Here is a 15,345-nt window from a genome sequence, read left to right on the forward strand (position 1 = left end):
AGGGACCTAGAAATCACTTTAGGGTTTACGGAATGTTAGGAGCCGGCATTCATTTCAGACTGCTAAAGTGATCCATACAGAAGATTTTTTTACGTTGACATCCATTGAATTGGGCTTTTATTACATGTTAAGAGCAAAAACAAAATGGGCACCATGGCCGAAAATATAGAATTTTAATACGAACATGATATTGCTTCGTATGTACTTAAGATAATGTTATGGAATTTGTTGTAGTTGAAGATATTATCACGTGTGATGAGTGGTGAACTTAGTTCAGATAGATTCCTACATTTTTATACATTTAATATGATTTTGTTATTACTTTGTAACAAGATCAAAGATGAACACCACTGTGAAACGCTTAATTATAACAAAATAGCAGATCGTTTTATTTATGATGATATCATGAAATTTTAAAGACGCTCTCATGTTACAATAACAAAAAAGCTTGAAAATATCATCTAGCCCTCGTCATCATAGTCATCATGGGCACAGTCCAAAGAATTCGATAAATTCCCTCAAAACGACCATAGCCGGCGGTGTATCTCAGTTCCTTCAGGCGATAACTGCATCTTTAAGATTCACAGTTTTTGCACTGGCATTGTGTGAGTTTGAGGTAAACCTCTGGCAATGGTTTATCGCTCATCAGATGAGGAAGTCTATTTCCAGTTGTGCCGTCATGGTTTCATCCATTTCCAACCAGAAGAAATATGTCTGGCCACGCGATCAGTGAAGAGAGACACATTGTACAATGATGATGTGCTCCTTGAATGCTCATCTTCAAGGAAGATCGAGTTGTTGGTAACCTCTTGGGATCTTTGGAACCCGTGAGGAATATTTTAAAACGCACATCATTGATGTTTGTGTCATTTTTCATTGTTGGAATACAGTCTGTAGATGAAGTTTTCCACATGAGTCAAAGTTTGTTCCGTCAGTGTGCCGAGCCCAAGTTCGTCCAGTAAAGGTGTGGAATCCGGGAAGGTTGTGGCGGAGAACTGAATCAAGGTCTACATAGTGCACGGCAACAAAGTTCCGTTGCTTCGATGTTCCTGTCTGGAACCAGATCGCTCTGGTTAGATCACTGGCAAAGTGAACAAGGAGAACAAGAACGTCTTTGTCTCTGGAACTAATGACCAGCCGATCAAATCGAAGATTTGTCACACATTTACAATGTAACAGCATTCTGGTATCAGTTTTGTCGTGGCTACACTTTAGGGAATTGATTGTTCAACAGGGATGATTCTGCAGCCATCCTATCATGGAATCCTCCAGCAGTCACGACTTCACGGTGTCCTTGTGTTGACTTTGCTTGATAGATCAGCTCCATGCGTAATAAGTGTTCCAAATCTTGTTTGTTCTCTGGGGGGGTCAATAAACTGTCTTCAGTTGACAAATAGTGGCACGTTCCTGTTATCCACTTTGCAATGTATTGGCTGTTTTTTTTTTTTTGTTTTTTTTTTTTTTCTTATCCGTGAAATTCGAGTGGTATCCTTGATTGGATGTGCTTCATAACGATCAAATAGGATATTGACTCTGGAGCACAATTGATTGAAGTAACTGAAGACTGAGGCGACAAAACGGTCTGTAAGTTGTCCGAAATTGTGGATATTTTCAGGATTGCGAATTGCTTGGACAAGTGCCTAACCATCAATGATTACACAAGTTTTCAGGTTTGTTATTGGAAGTTGTTTCTCTACAGTTGTGCTTTTCTGGAGAATATTGTCCAAACCTGCTTTGTTTATGGATCGCATTACTCCGGAGAAGTCTGCAGGTGTAAATGGAGCTGGCTAAAGTTCCTAACTGAGGATTTGCTTCAGGTCAACATTACGTTTTGCTTCCTTGGACACGAGCAAGCGTTGGAAAAGGTTTCGGTCTACTTTGATCGTCTTTTGCTCGAGAGCCGGATTTTTGCTCTAGACTTCGTACATGTTTTTCAGGGTTGGGTTTTTCGACTGTCGGAGCTTTTCATGAAATTCTTGATGAGACGTGAAGCCACAAATCCTCGCACTTTCTCTTGTTCTTATGCATGTGCTGTCAGAAGAGATTCTGTATTTTAAGAAGATAATCTCGAGTGGCCAAATTAATGACACTTAGAGTTTGGTGTTAAAATATGTCATATCTTTTCAATTGATCGACAATTTTCTGAGCATCATGCTTTCCTGTTTTATTCTTGAGGGTTCGTCTTCTTTCACATATGAAGGACTGTAGTCTTCATCTTCAGTGTGCATGTCCAGCATAACATTTGTCTCATCGACGATTCTGGTTCGCTCATTGAATGTGAGAAACCATTGATCTCTTGCTCCTTCTGATCTTGTTATTTCCACAAGACCACCTACAAATTTGCCGACCTTGTTGACATGCTCCAAAGCTTGATCCGTATACAGCTGATTGAATGTGTTGTTTGTCGTCTTGACAACAAAGCTTCCGTTCATGAACTCTTAGTAGACGTCAGGCTGGTTTGTTTCTAGAATCGCGTAATCAGCAAGATACACTGTAACTTAGTGGGTGTAATTGACATGGTCATATTGAGCAAACCAGGATAAAATTTTGACAAAGGACGATTATGCAGGCTCCAGTATCCGGCTTCTCCGTACGCAAGAACCACAGTAAGATGGAAACCATCTTGATATACGTCACCCACAATATGGAAGTCGATGGTTGTGTCTGTCGGAAGTCCTCCAACAATCTGGAATAAACAAATGCACCCTCCAGTGCTTTGATGATGAATTTTGGCCAGAGGTATTTTAAACAGCTTAAGTCATTCAGATTAGCTTCGGAACAAATCATCAAGGCCCTATGTTTAAAGCGACGAGTCTTTAATAGCTGCACGGAAGACGGATTACTTTGTTAGTTAAGTTTTTTTTTTGTTGCATTACTTATTGTTATTTTTTATTAACTACAAATGCTTAGAGTAAGTATTTATTTCGGTTTTTAATTTACATTTGATTTGTTTTCTTTTATAATAGATCTTCTCGTCCAAGGATGTACTGATATCCAGCAAATTGATTTTAAACATTGCATAAAGATTTGATAATTCTATTTATTTTCAGTCAGTGGTAGTGGTATCTATCTCCATACTTTCCCTGTAACACGTCAATTGGACTTATATTAAGTATAATACTTAATATTATAATTTTTTTTATGTAGAGCAGACCATGCATTGTCGATGCGTTATCGGCAGCTCCCGTTACTCCCACTCCTCTTAATTTGTCACTCAGTCCTCATTTTCACGAGTGATTTTTCTGAAAAAGGGAGAAGAAAAAGCTATATTCTATGTTGGCATTATTTTGCATAAACAGTCGTCAGAGTTGTCGGAAATTTTCTGTTTTTATGTCTATCCTTGTAGCCATGTCACTAGTAAGGGTGCTGGAGGTAAATGTTGTTTTGGGCTGACGATATCCGCCTGATAGTCAGTGTCCCGAACCTTAGATTAACCACTAAGTAGACTGTCCTATCAGCAGGTGCAAAGTACCGGGGCTGCTGAATTGTCATTTGGTGAATGGATTCTGGACCATGCAGTAGTTTCTGGTGGGGCCTCTCGATGCCATATTAGTGGGTAATTGTTACGGCTTTACCTTTTCACGCGCTACAAAAATATATTTATTTCTTCATTTCTATTTCTCTCTTACTTTCCTTCTCTCAGCAAATCGACCTATTCCACAAATCCCAAAAACCCTATCATGAAAAGTTTCCAGAAAAAATACACAATATACTGTGCGTCACGAGTACATTGCTGAAATCTGTGTTAAATAGAGAAGTAGTCAACCATCTCAACAGAAATAAACTTTGTAGTAACATACAATATGGCTTCTGTTTTGCTAGATCTACAGCAGATGTGCTTACGGTTATATCTCATAGGATTAGCGAATCTCTTGACGGAGGCTTCCTTTCCAGGGCAGTAGCTCTTGACATATAAAAGACCTTTGTTAGAGTATGGCATAAAGGTTTACTTCACAAGATCTCCAGTTACGGTATAACTGGAAATGTCTTCTCAATTATTAAATTATTTATCTCTGATAGGTTCATAAGAGTAGTGGTTATATATATATATATATATATATATATATATATATATATATATATATATATATATATATATATATATATATATATATATATATAATGAAATAAGAATTACAGTTAAGTTTACCAAAATGATCCAAGATTGCAAAACTAAAGTATATTATAAATATTAAAGAATTAATATTTAGGAGATACAGCTTATAATAAGAACAAGTAGTTACAAGTACTGTTCAGTGCACATATACCTATAAGTATGGCCATAATCACGTTGACACACCGGTTCTCGTCAGATCACCGAAGTTAAGCAACGTTGAGCCTGGCTAATACCAGATGGGTGACCATTTGGGAATTCTAGGCGCTGTATGTGCTCTCCGCTCATCTCGGCATTGTTTCCAGTCGTCTTGTACCTGAACTTGCCATTGGTATGCAACAATGTTGACTAAGGAGAAGCGTGGTTGCAGATTGCGCAACTCTTGCCACACAAATTTCACGCGCAAGCACCCTTACAGTGGGTATCCATAGTCTGTCAAGACTGAAGGAAGCCTTTATGGCCAACCACTTATAATTCAGTAACTGCAAATCTTTTTTCAAAAATAATCAATTATAAACAGAATGACTCATAGAAATCTATCTATATTCTTTTTTCATTTTAATATACTTTCATAGAAATATTTCTGTTATGTCACAAAAAACTATTTTCTTTACGTCACAAGTGTCACGCTCATACATTTATTCCATAGCTAATATAACATACTGACCCAACGGGTCACGGGTAGTCTAGAATTATTATAGAGTCATGATTTCAAAAGTACAAAAAAAAGTATTTCGATGCCATCAGCTAGAATCGAAACCGACAGCAAAACTGTAGCATTCAAAGCAGGTAACGTTACCACTGTACAAACGTGACACGCATATGAACTGACGCGAACTGATTAAAAAATAAAAGATAAAAATAAACTAAGATGAATGTACAAAATGTTTAACGATTTTTTCAAATTTGACCCATATTTTAACCCTTTAAAATCCATGAAAAACGATGCGTCAAATAAAAGACAAACAACAAAACAAAACAAATCATTTAAGGCCTTTAGCGTTGCTCTGCAACTTTTAGTTTCGGAAGAAATAGAGTTTAAAAATATGAAGACAGACAGACAGACATATAGTTTATATATATATATATATATATATATATATATATATATATATATATATATACATACATATACATTTACATACATATGTGTGTGTGTTTATGTGTGTGTGTGTTCTTATAAACTATTAATTACCCAGAGGAACACTCATTTTGTTGCCTTTTAAAAAGGACTTTCCTATAGTCAATTTAAGTGTGTAGATTTCAAATCTGAAGTCTGTTTTTTGCTAGATTTCATGCTATTTGATATTGTTATTTACATTTTTTTTTATTTTTCGTTATTGCAATATCAGCCACAATTATTTTGTTCAATTGAATCTTAAAACGGCAGGAAACTCACTTATGTGTATTTATTGAGACATTAAAATGTGATTATAAAGTTTATTGCACTACTGTTGGTTGTGCCATATTTTCTGATAGAGTTTCTTAGAAAACATCAGTTTCTATCTGAATTAGTTTTTTTATTCAGGAAAGAATTTGCGTCTGTAACTTCTGCATTTGTACACTTCATCTGGACAATCTCGTTTAATGCTCAAACAGTAGTCAGCCATCATACTGTTGTTAAAGCACCGTTGGTAGCGTTCGTCCATGACTTTTAAGTCTTGGTGGAATCGTTCTCCTTGTTTGTCACTCACAGTCCCTAGGTTGTCCGAGAACTTCTCAAAAAATGAACTTGATGCTCATGTTGCACTCGATATCACGAAAATTGAAGAGCATTCTTTTCGCAAGTTCATTGTAGTTCTCCGTCTTATTGTTTCAAAGGAAGTTTTGAACGACTGCCACAAAGGATAACCATGCTGCCTTCTCTAAATTGGTCATCTTAGCAACAAACATATAGTTCTCCAGCCAACTGGGGTTCAAATCTGTGGGCCATCAAACACACTTGCTTTGATCTTCTCAAATGATAACCCATGATAAAGCTATGATGATGCGATGGAAACATTTACCTTCGGTTTTCAGTGTCTTAACAAATTGCTTCATCAAACCTAATTTGATGTAAAGAGGAGGAAAGATGATCTTATCTCTGTTTACCGTAGGGTCTCTTATGATATTTGGCATGCCTGATTCAAGAGTATCACGACTCAATGTCTATCTCGTGTTCGACATACAGAGGAAACATGCAAACTTGGTGAAACTTTTCTGTTGTCCAAGACGAAAGTTGACCATCTTTAAGTCTATACAAATGATTCAATTGTTCTCATGATGTTTTTATAAGTTCAGGACCATTCTCATATCATCATAGTCTTCCCGCAGATGCACTGAGTGACTGACAGGTACTGCTCCATAAACATTGCAAATATGTAAAAGAAAACACTTTAGAATGCATTATGAACCGTCTAAAAAGGGTCGTCATTCAGCAGGACTATAGTAAGGTATACACAGTTCTTTGAGAAACCCTGGGATGGCATGGCAGTAAACAAACTGTCTGTCTTCTGAAAAAAAAGTGCCAAAAAGTTTTCCGAAATATGATACTTTAATAGAGCGATTAACAAGATTTCTACCTTGTAATCTTGATGCCAAAACCTCTCCTGCTTTCTTTGAAAGATCCAAATCCCACACTAAATCATTCAGTTCAGCCTGGGAAAGGGGCTTGGGGACGGGAAAAGGTTCAGTGTCTGAAAAACAGTCCTCCGACAATGAACACTTTTCTGCGAATCTATTGTCAGAACTGTTTTGCTCGTTTGTATCATATCCAATGTCTTTATCGTTTGTATCATATCCAATGTCTTTATCGTTTGTATCATATCCAATGTCTTTATCGTTTGTATCATATCCAATGTCTTTATCGTTTGTATCATATCCAATGTCTTTATCGTTTGTATCATATCCAATGTCTTTATCGTTTGTATCATATCCAATGTCTTTATCGTTTGTATCATATCCAATGTCTTTATCGTTTGTATCATATCCAATGTCTTTATCGTTTGTATCATATCCAATGTCTTTATCGTCCAATGAAGGCAATGGGGCAACCCTGCTTGGGCCGGCTGGCGGGTCGCTGTCCGGCTCCCGTTTCCCACCTCTCGAGAGCTGGTCCCCTTTTCCGTTCCCCCTCCCCTTCTCTCTCCACATTGGGAGGCGGCCTTGTGCCTAATTTGCTCAATGGGGAAGCAAATAAATACAGAAAACAAAACAGGAACTTCTTTAGTGTGTGGCAGACTTGATAGCTAAGGAAATGTTCGAATACTATGTCGGTTTTTCTTCCCAACACCCGACTTTTTTTTGCCATGCAGAAACAACAGTCATTTACATGGTTGGTGAGTTCACGTCAAACCATTGGAACTCCAAAAGGCAGATCTTTGCGTTTTCCTTTGGTCTAGTCTTGAAACATTTCCTCGCAACTGCAGCACACAACACGAGGAGCTTGTCTTGATCACCAATATAGACTTCAAATATGCCTTGTAGGCATCCTTGACGAACGAGCATATGTTACGTCTCTGACGATCGCGTGTGTAGCATCCACATACGTAGCAAAAGGCACCAGGTTTGTTTCTGCAAAAAATGTCTTATGTTTGTACTGAAATAAAAGAATTATAGCCAAGAAGGTTAAAAAAAAAAAATTCGCACCCAGTCCCGACTGGTAAAAAATAAGCACGAAACGTTCACTTGAATATTTTATAAAGTAAAATCTTTATTACTAAACAAACATTTCTATGTATTTCTTTATCTATTTAGCTTTCAAACCATGTGTTATGACACTCTTATACTTGTTTAAATTCATGAGCAAGGGCTTTTTAAGAAGATACGTTAACACAAGCCACAAAATTTGGTCAATATCAATTTTAGGGGCGTCTCATTTAAAACCTCATCCAAACATATTATTACAGCTTCCTACGCTGTCTGATGCTTTATTCTATTAAAGGAAATCTTTGTTGCACGAAGTATTTATGTCTGTACTGAGTATATATATATATATATATATATATATATATATATATATATATATATGTATATGTATGTATGTATGTATTTATATATATGCATATTTATATGTATATATGTATATATATGTATATATATATATATATATATCTATTATATCTATAAAAGTAAACGTGTCTGTCTGTCTGTGTACATTTTCCTACGCAATAACTCTGTCAATTTTAAATCTACTAACTCAAAATTTGATATGCAGGGTACTGAGATTTGGGAAAATCGATGTGATCGGTTTTCGGCCAGAAATTTGGCTGTTAAGGGGTCAATGTTAAACGATTTGACCTTTGAGAACTCTACCAAACTCCTCCGACAATTTTGGATCTAACTGAATAACTTGACATGAGCAGAAAACAATAAATGTTAAGAGATCATAATCGGGTCAAAGTTTTAAAAAATTTGACCTCTGCGGTCTCTACCAAATTACTCAGACAATTTTTGATCTAAATATTTTAAATTTTACATAAAGGGTATTCAGAGATAGGGCAAGCTTTTCATCGGTTTGGGTTGAAAATATTTAGTTACCAACATATAAATGTATGTATGTATGTATGCCCAAGACTTTCGACAGAGGCGACGGATTTTCTCAAGATCAGTATCGTTTTGAAGCACGACCTTTCAGACGACAAATATCGAAAAATTGGCTAAAAACATTAATATCTTCACCTTACACTGGGCACTTTTCTACAGGGGTGGGGGTCGCTTTTTTCGCCGATATTTTGGAAAGTTATACCCTCCTTTCGATTTAAAATTAATTTTTAAAAATGTCACTTCTGCTTTGGCGGTGGTCGTAACGGCATAGACGTTAGGCTTTTCCCCCGTTCTTTTCCTCCTTTACGGTTTGGGTTCGAGCATGCCTTTCTACTACCATTTTTTTTTTTTTTTTTGCTCAACATACACATCCAAACACTCGGGCAACGCTGGGTTCAAATGCTAGTGTATATATATATATATATATATATATATATATATATATATATATATATATATATATATATATATATACTAGCTGTACCCTGCCATGCGTTGCTGTGGCTTAATTTCGTGTAATGGAAAATTCTAATAAAAAGAGAAAATGCATGTTTTTTATATTCTTAGTACAGCAATCCACTCCAAAAAGTTTTTTAAAAAAAGGCGAAAATGAAAAAAAAAAAAAAAGGGACTCTTGCAGAATTGGATCCGGATCCTCTGGAGTTACCATCAATCATGGCTTGGGCTCGACCAACATTCAGTGGATTAAGCCGAAATTTGCTAAAACGTTCAAACGCTGAATAGTTTTCTTTTTTATTGTATTCAAAAATGTGAGTTTTTAATTAATATTTGGGTAAGGGGGGGGTGTTACTATACACAGATTAGAAAAAGTTGTCCAAAAACAAATAAATGAAAGCAAAGGTAAGGTAAATTACGTTTCTATCTAACAGGATAATTTTTTAGTGTTTTTATTTAATGTAAAATGTTTAATCGGCTAAAACAACTCAGTGTTTATCTATGTATTTGAAAAAGACGAATGGTCGCGGACTCTGTTGAATACGTTAAGTTTGGGAAAATCAGTTAAAAACTATACAAAACAGTGTCAGACATCTACTGATTATGTGTTATTGTGACATAGGCTGACATATTGGGTGGGTTTCTGATAGTATTTTGTATAGTTTTTTAGTTTTAAATCATTTTCTCAAACTTAACATCATCAACAGTATCCGTCACCGTTTGTATTTTTCAAATACGCTGATAAACACTGTTTTTCGAGCCGACTAAACATTATAGTAAATAAAACGGGTTTGTATTACTAAACACAGAAACGAAAAAGTTGTTGAAAAATAAATATAACAAATAAATGTTATCAAAGGCAAGATAAGTTTCTTTTCTACCTAACTGGATAAGATTTTAGTGTTTTTATTTAGTGTAAAATGTTTAATCCGTTCGAAAACATGTAGTGTTTATCTGTATATTTGAAAAATACAATTGGCGGCAGACTGTTGAACACGTTAAGTTTGGGAAAATGAGTTAAAACTAAAAAACTATATAAAATACTGTCAGGAACTCACTCAATATATGTTACCGTAACATAGGCAGACATGTATTCGGTGGTTTTTAACAGTATTTTGTATAGTTTTTTTTTTTAGTTTTAACTCATTTTCCCAAACCTAATCTGTTTAACACAGTCTGCCGCTATTTGTAATTTTCAAATATAGCAATAAACGCTGTTTTTTGAGCCGAATAAAAATTTTACATTAAAAAAAACAAAGAAATTATCCATTTTGGTAATAAAGTAACATATCTTGCCTTTGATAATATTTGTTATACATTTATTTTTTGACAACTTTTCCGAATCTATATGTACAGTAGTACAAACCCAATAAGAAACACTAAAAATTATCCAATTAGGTAGAAAAGTAACTTATCTTGCCTTTGAAAATATTTATTAGTTATATATTTGTTTTTGTTGACAACATTTTCAAGTCTTTGTGCAAGTACAAACCCAAAGGTGTATTTTTCTGTCTAATTTTATTTTTCGTACCGCGCTTAAATTTAAATTTCACGATATCTTTTTTTGGGGAGGGTATTTTTTTTTTACAATTGGTCCACCTCCACAATTTTCGACTATGCTGAATAAGAAAATCTCATTTAAAATTTGCAGAGGCAATTAGTTTTCGAGATATAAAGACTTGTACTATGCACTATAATTCACTGACGGTCATGAATAAACACCCCCAACCTCCCCATATTAAGAACGGCTTTCGGAATAAACAACACCCATGCCTAACCACATGTTTTAACCTTGTACCTGTCTTTCGTCTTTTAAAAACGGCTTTTCGAATAAATACCACCATTCTCCCCATGTTAAGAACGGCTTTCAGAATAAATACCCCCAACCTACCCATGTTAAAAATTGTGGAGGTGGACCTAATGTGAAAATTTACCTTTTGTTTTTTTAATAAATTGTTAGTTGAAAGCACAGAAAAGTGACAAAACACCATCCCTTCCCCTTGGTAAGAATAGCAAAAAAAAAATAATGGTTTTCTTGATAGAAACTTTTCTGTATTTCACCTAACAATTTCTGGTGCTAATGAAGTTACTGATCCGCGCTATTTTTTAAATCGTATTTCCAAGTTTAATTAAAGTTTTATATGTTTTTTTATTCAATTGTAAGGTTAAAGTACAGAATAGATACAAAACACCCTCCCCTCCCCATGTTAAGAATGGCTTTTTTATGAAAAACACCCGTCTAGCTGAATCCACTGTCAAAAACTTTCCCCGCTCTTCATCTATGCCGTAATCAAAACGTAGATTCCATGAACAAAGCTTCTTTCTTAGAACTGAACGTCTGTGGAACTCTGTTCCATCTGCCTGCTTCCCACCCTCCTACAACCTGGATGTCTTCAAGTTCAACGTAAACAAATTCCTGATGAACCGCCCCCTTAGGTAGACACGTTATTAAATCTCCACACTAACGTACTGTAATTACAATAACCCTTATCCGGGCCTTGATAAGTGGTGACCATCTTGTAAAAAAAAAAAAAAAAAAATCTTCTGATGAAAAAGATCCAATTCTCGCATTGAGACGATATTACAGAAGTTCATGATGACAGGTCGGCAATTCAGACCTAAAAGTCTTAAATAATAATTATAGCGCCTAACCATTTAAGCTTAAAACAAAAGTCTAAACGAGATAAACAGGAAGAGGCGTTGGTTCCAGTCCTTCATCGTCGGCTATATATGTGGAACTGAAAAAAAAAAAAAAAAAAAAAAAAAGAGGCAAGCATGCAAAAAGCCCGCCAAGGCGAACCCCGCAGCAAATACAATTGACCAATTTGATTGGTCTAAAACAAATACAATGGGAGGCACCGTGTAATTTTCAAATTTCTAACAAATAACAGCAAGATGAGACTTGATTCCAAATATTTCTCCTATATTATATCTCCCCTCTTTGGTTTTCATAAATAAAGTAAATTTCACAGTGTATAAAGATTATTTGATACTGGAGCTATCCATAATCGTACCCTATTTCCAAAAGAAGGGAAATATAACATATGAGAAATATTTGGAATCAAGTCTCCTCTTGTTGTTATATCAGATCATTTGAAATCATAGCAGCAAGGCCAGAGTTTTGGGGGAAATATATATATATATATATATATATATATATATATATATATATATATATATATATATATATATATTTGTGTGTGTGTGTGTGTGTGTGTGTGTGTGTGTGTGTGTGTGTGTGTGTGTGTGTGTGCATACATTTTCTCTTTTTAAAGTAATTTCTGAAATAGTAACATTTTCTTTTCGTATCCAAGGCAACGCACAAGGTAGATCACTGGTCGTTGACCTTCCAATGAACACCAGCATATCACAAAGTGCACGTGAACAGCAAGTGTTCTCTCTTAATGCGCATAACTTCTTCACGGTGAACGCATCGACGGTGGCGGTGGAAACCTTCACAATTAAATGCACATAACGTTTTCATTGTTTGTTGTTTTTATGTTGATTTTTTTTTTTTTTTTTTTTTTTTTTTCCCCAGCGTTTTTGGTGATCTTATTTGTTTTATCTCTGCCAGTTGCTGGGTTAGCGTAAAATGCCAACTTATCCATAAATAATTTAACAAGAAAGGAGATCTTTAACTCGCGTCCGCTCAATCTGCGCGTTTAAGCATACAAACTGACTTGTGTCAGACGAGCAAAAATTGTATTTTAAAACTGAGCCGCGTCAAAATAACGAAAATTCCGTTTTAAACTTAAAATTGCAGGATAACTCATCGTCATCATCATCATATGAATCCAAGGATTCTATTGTTGGCATTGGTTTACCCGATATTTTTCTAATCAGAATTGTTTCTAGAAAGACATCGGGTTATTGCAGGTGGGGCTACGAGAAGGTTGCCAACATCCCAAGTAATATCTGTGGAACGAACTTGATCCGAACTTGGGACCCACATGTCGTCAGTCCGTGTCATTAACCACTAGACAACCGCCACCTGCGAAAGAAAATTAAAATGCTGTATAATCCTAACGCATCATAGGCCAACATAACTAATACAGTGTAAACCGGATATAAGAGACCTCTTATCATGTGTCTACAACTCTCTTATATCTGGTTTAAACTTATATCCGGATTTCTTATATCCGGGTTACACTAATATCCGCGGTTCTTATATATATATATATATATATATATATATATATATATATATATATATATATATATATATATATATATATATATATATATATATATCCGAATTAAGACAGGCTCTAATTTGGGACCAGAGAAAATCTCTCTTATATCCATTTTTCGTATATTCAGGTCTCTTATATCCGGTTTACACTGTCTTTCAAACTTAAGTGTGACAGACAAATCGACGAAATTCTTATTGAAAGCTAAAGCGTGACTGACCAATAAATATCTTGTAGGAAACGGATGAAAGTATTATTTCAGACATGAACGTGACAGACAGACGAACAGAGTATAACATGCTCAAGAAAGACAGACAAACAGCAATGCTATTTTAAACTTCAGTGTGACGAACCAACAAACAAGCTAATGGCCTGTAAAAAAAATCCAATCATGCGAGGAGGCCCTTTGACAGATCGATGAAATTTTTATTTAAAACTTAAACGTGACAGACCGACAAAAATCTGTCAACAGATCGACAAAAATGTTATGTAAGCTTCATAGACCAACAAAAATTCTGTTTATAAGTGAAATAAGACAGACCAAAGACAATATTATTCAAAAATTGTTTGTGACAGACGAACCGATGTCTGAGATTTGATATGTCCATTAATCTGCACGATTAGAACTATTCATATTTCAGACTAAAGTGTGACAGACCAATTGAGGAAAGTGTAGGTTTAAACTGGTAAAATTAATCGGGCGCATCTACTAACCTGTTTATTACAGTCAGTTGGTATTTAGCCTTGAGAATGAAAAGGATTTAGTTACGTAGACGACGTACGGATCTCTTCCTTCTTCTTTTCTTCTTTTTTCTTCTTCACCTTCGTCTTGTTGTTGTTGTTGTTGTTGTTGTTGTTGTTGTTGTTCTTCTTCTTCTTCTTCTTCTTCTTCTTCTTCTTCTATTGCCGTCTCACGACTGAGACAATTTTTTTTATTTCTGTTCCTTCTTGTTAAAAAACGACCCTGGCGTCTAACTCTGTCCCGTGGCGAGGCATCGTAAATAGGAACTCGTATCGCATCGCCATATATATGACACTAGCAGGTAAACCTGACGTTGCCCGGGATTGAATGTAAATAACCGAATATTCGACACTTCCAATACTTTTGTTGCCATCGAAATCGTTGAAATCAAATCAATTGTTACCTGCTCTAGTTGGGCACACAGCGCGGTGCATCGGAAGAAAGCTTCACCATGCCTTCCTGTAGTGAATTAATCCACAATACATTGTAGTCCACATTGCATCGAAGAGAACCTACTGCTGATTATATAAAATTATTCTTATTAAAGTTTAAAATGCAAAAGTTAAGTATCACACGTCAATTGTGCTCTAAACAAAAAACCTTCATTGTGAAAGCGCCCCTGTCTTATTAAAGAACCTTCTGTTGAATTTATATACCTAGGATAACATGTCATAAGGGTATTTTCCCTACAAATAAACCCTGACTAAATATTCAAAATCACATAGTATTCGTAGTAGAAATAACATCTCTTTGGTATGGCTAACCCACACTGGCTTTTACGAGGACTGGTGCACCTTCTCCAAGTGATGTTATTTCAAGTAACAGCACGGAGCTGGATACTCCACCAGACTAGATAAATCCTTTCTTAGAACCAAGATATGATAAGAAAGATATACAATAACAGAGGAAAATTATGTTCTCAGCTTCTTTACTTACTCAGTGTGTGATAGGTAATGGAGAACTTTAATGGAATAGTCAAATGTCTATGTACTAGCGGGAGGTTTTCGCCGGCTTTGTCTGGGCATACAATATGCTTAAATATGATATTTTCATTTGTCCAGATTTCGTATATATTATTACAGAGTCGTGATTTCAAAAGTAAAAAATAAATGTATTTAGGTGCCATCAGCTTGAATCGAACCCGTAACTGTAGCATTCAAAGTTATTGACGTTACCTCTGTAAAACGTGATACGCATATGAACAGATTAAACATTAAAAATTGAAAATAAACTAAGATTGTAATGTTGTGACCCTTTGGCTGTGATCATAGCGTAGTATCTGCGTTAACTGTGGCAAGCAGGATCAAGGTTCAAATTAT

General features: G+C 35.4%; 1 protein-coding gene and 1 pseudogene across 2 annotated transcripts in view; one reads left to right on the forward strand and one right to left on the reverse strand.

Annotated features, from left to right (window-relative positions):
* LOC145293084 (uncharacterized) overlaps window positions 1–14,806 on the reverse strand; it is a 256,411-nt gene extending 241,605 nt beyond the window's left edge. Inside the window, exons 1-2 of one of the 2 annotated variants that reach the window (XR_013869657.1) lie at window positions 13,999–14,806; window positions 12,581–13,085 (exon numbers count right to left, since the gene is read on the reverse strand). The gene's annotated coding sequence lies outside the window, so the exon portion shown is untranslated. Of the gene's footprint in view, window positions 1–12,580; window positions 13,086–13,998 lie in introns of those variants that run through there. The other variant, XM_080139443.1, reaches the window with a different exon arrangement.
* LOC145293599 (5S ribosomal RNA) lies at window positions 4,273–4,390 on the forward strand (annotated as a pseudogene).
* Window positions 14,807–15,345: the final 539 nt, after the last annotated feature.

The sequence above is a fragment of the Euprymna scolopes genome, chromosome 14 (genome assembly GCF_053919585.1).
Source record: "Euprymna scolopes isolate OS-2025 chromosome 14, ASM5391958v1, whole genome shotgun sequence".
NCBI lineage: Eukaryota > Metazoa > Mollusca > Cephalopoda > Sepiida > Sepiolidae > Euprymna > Euprymna scolopes.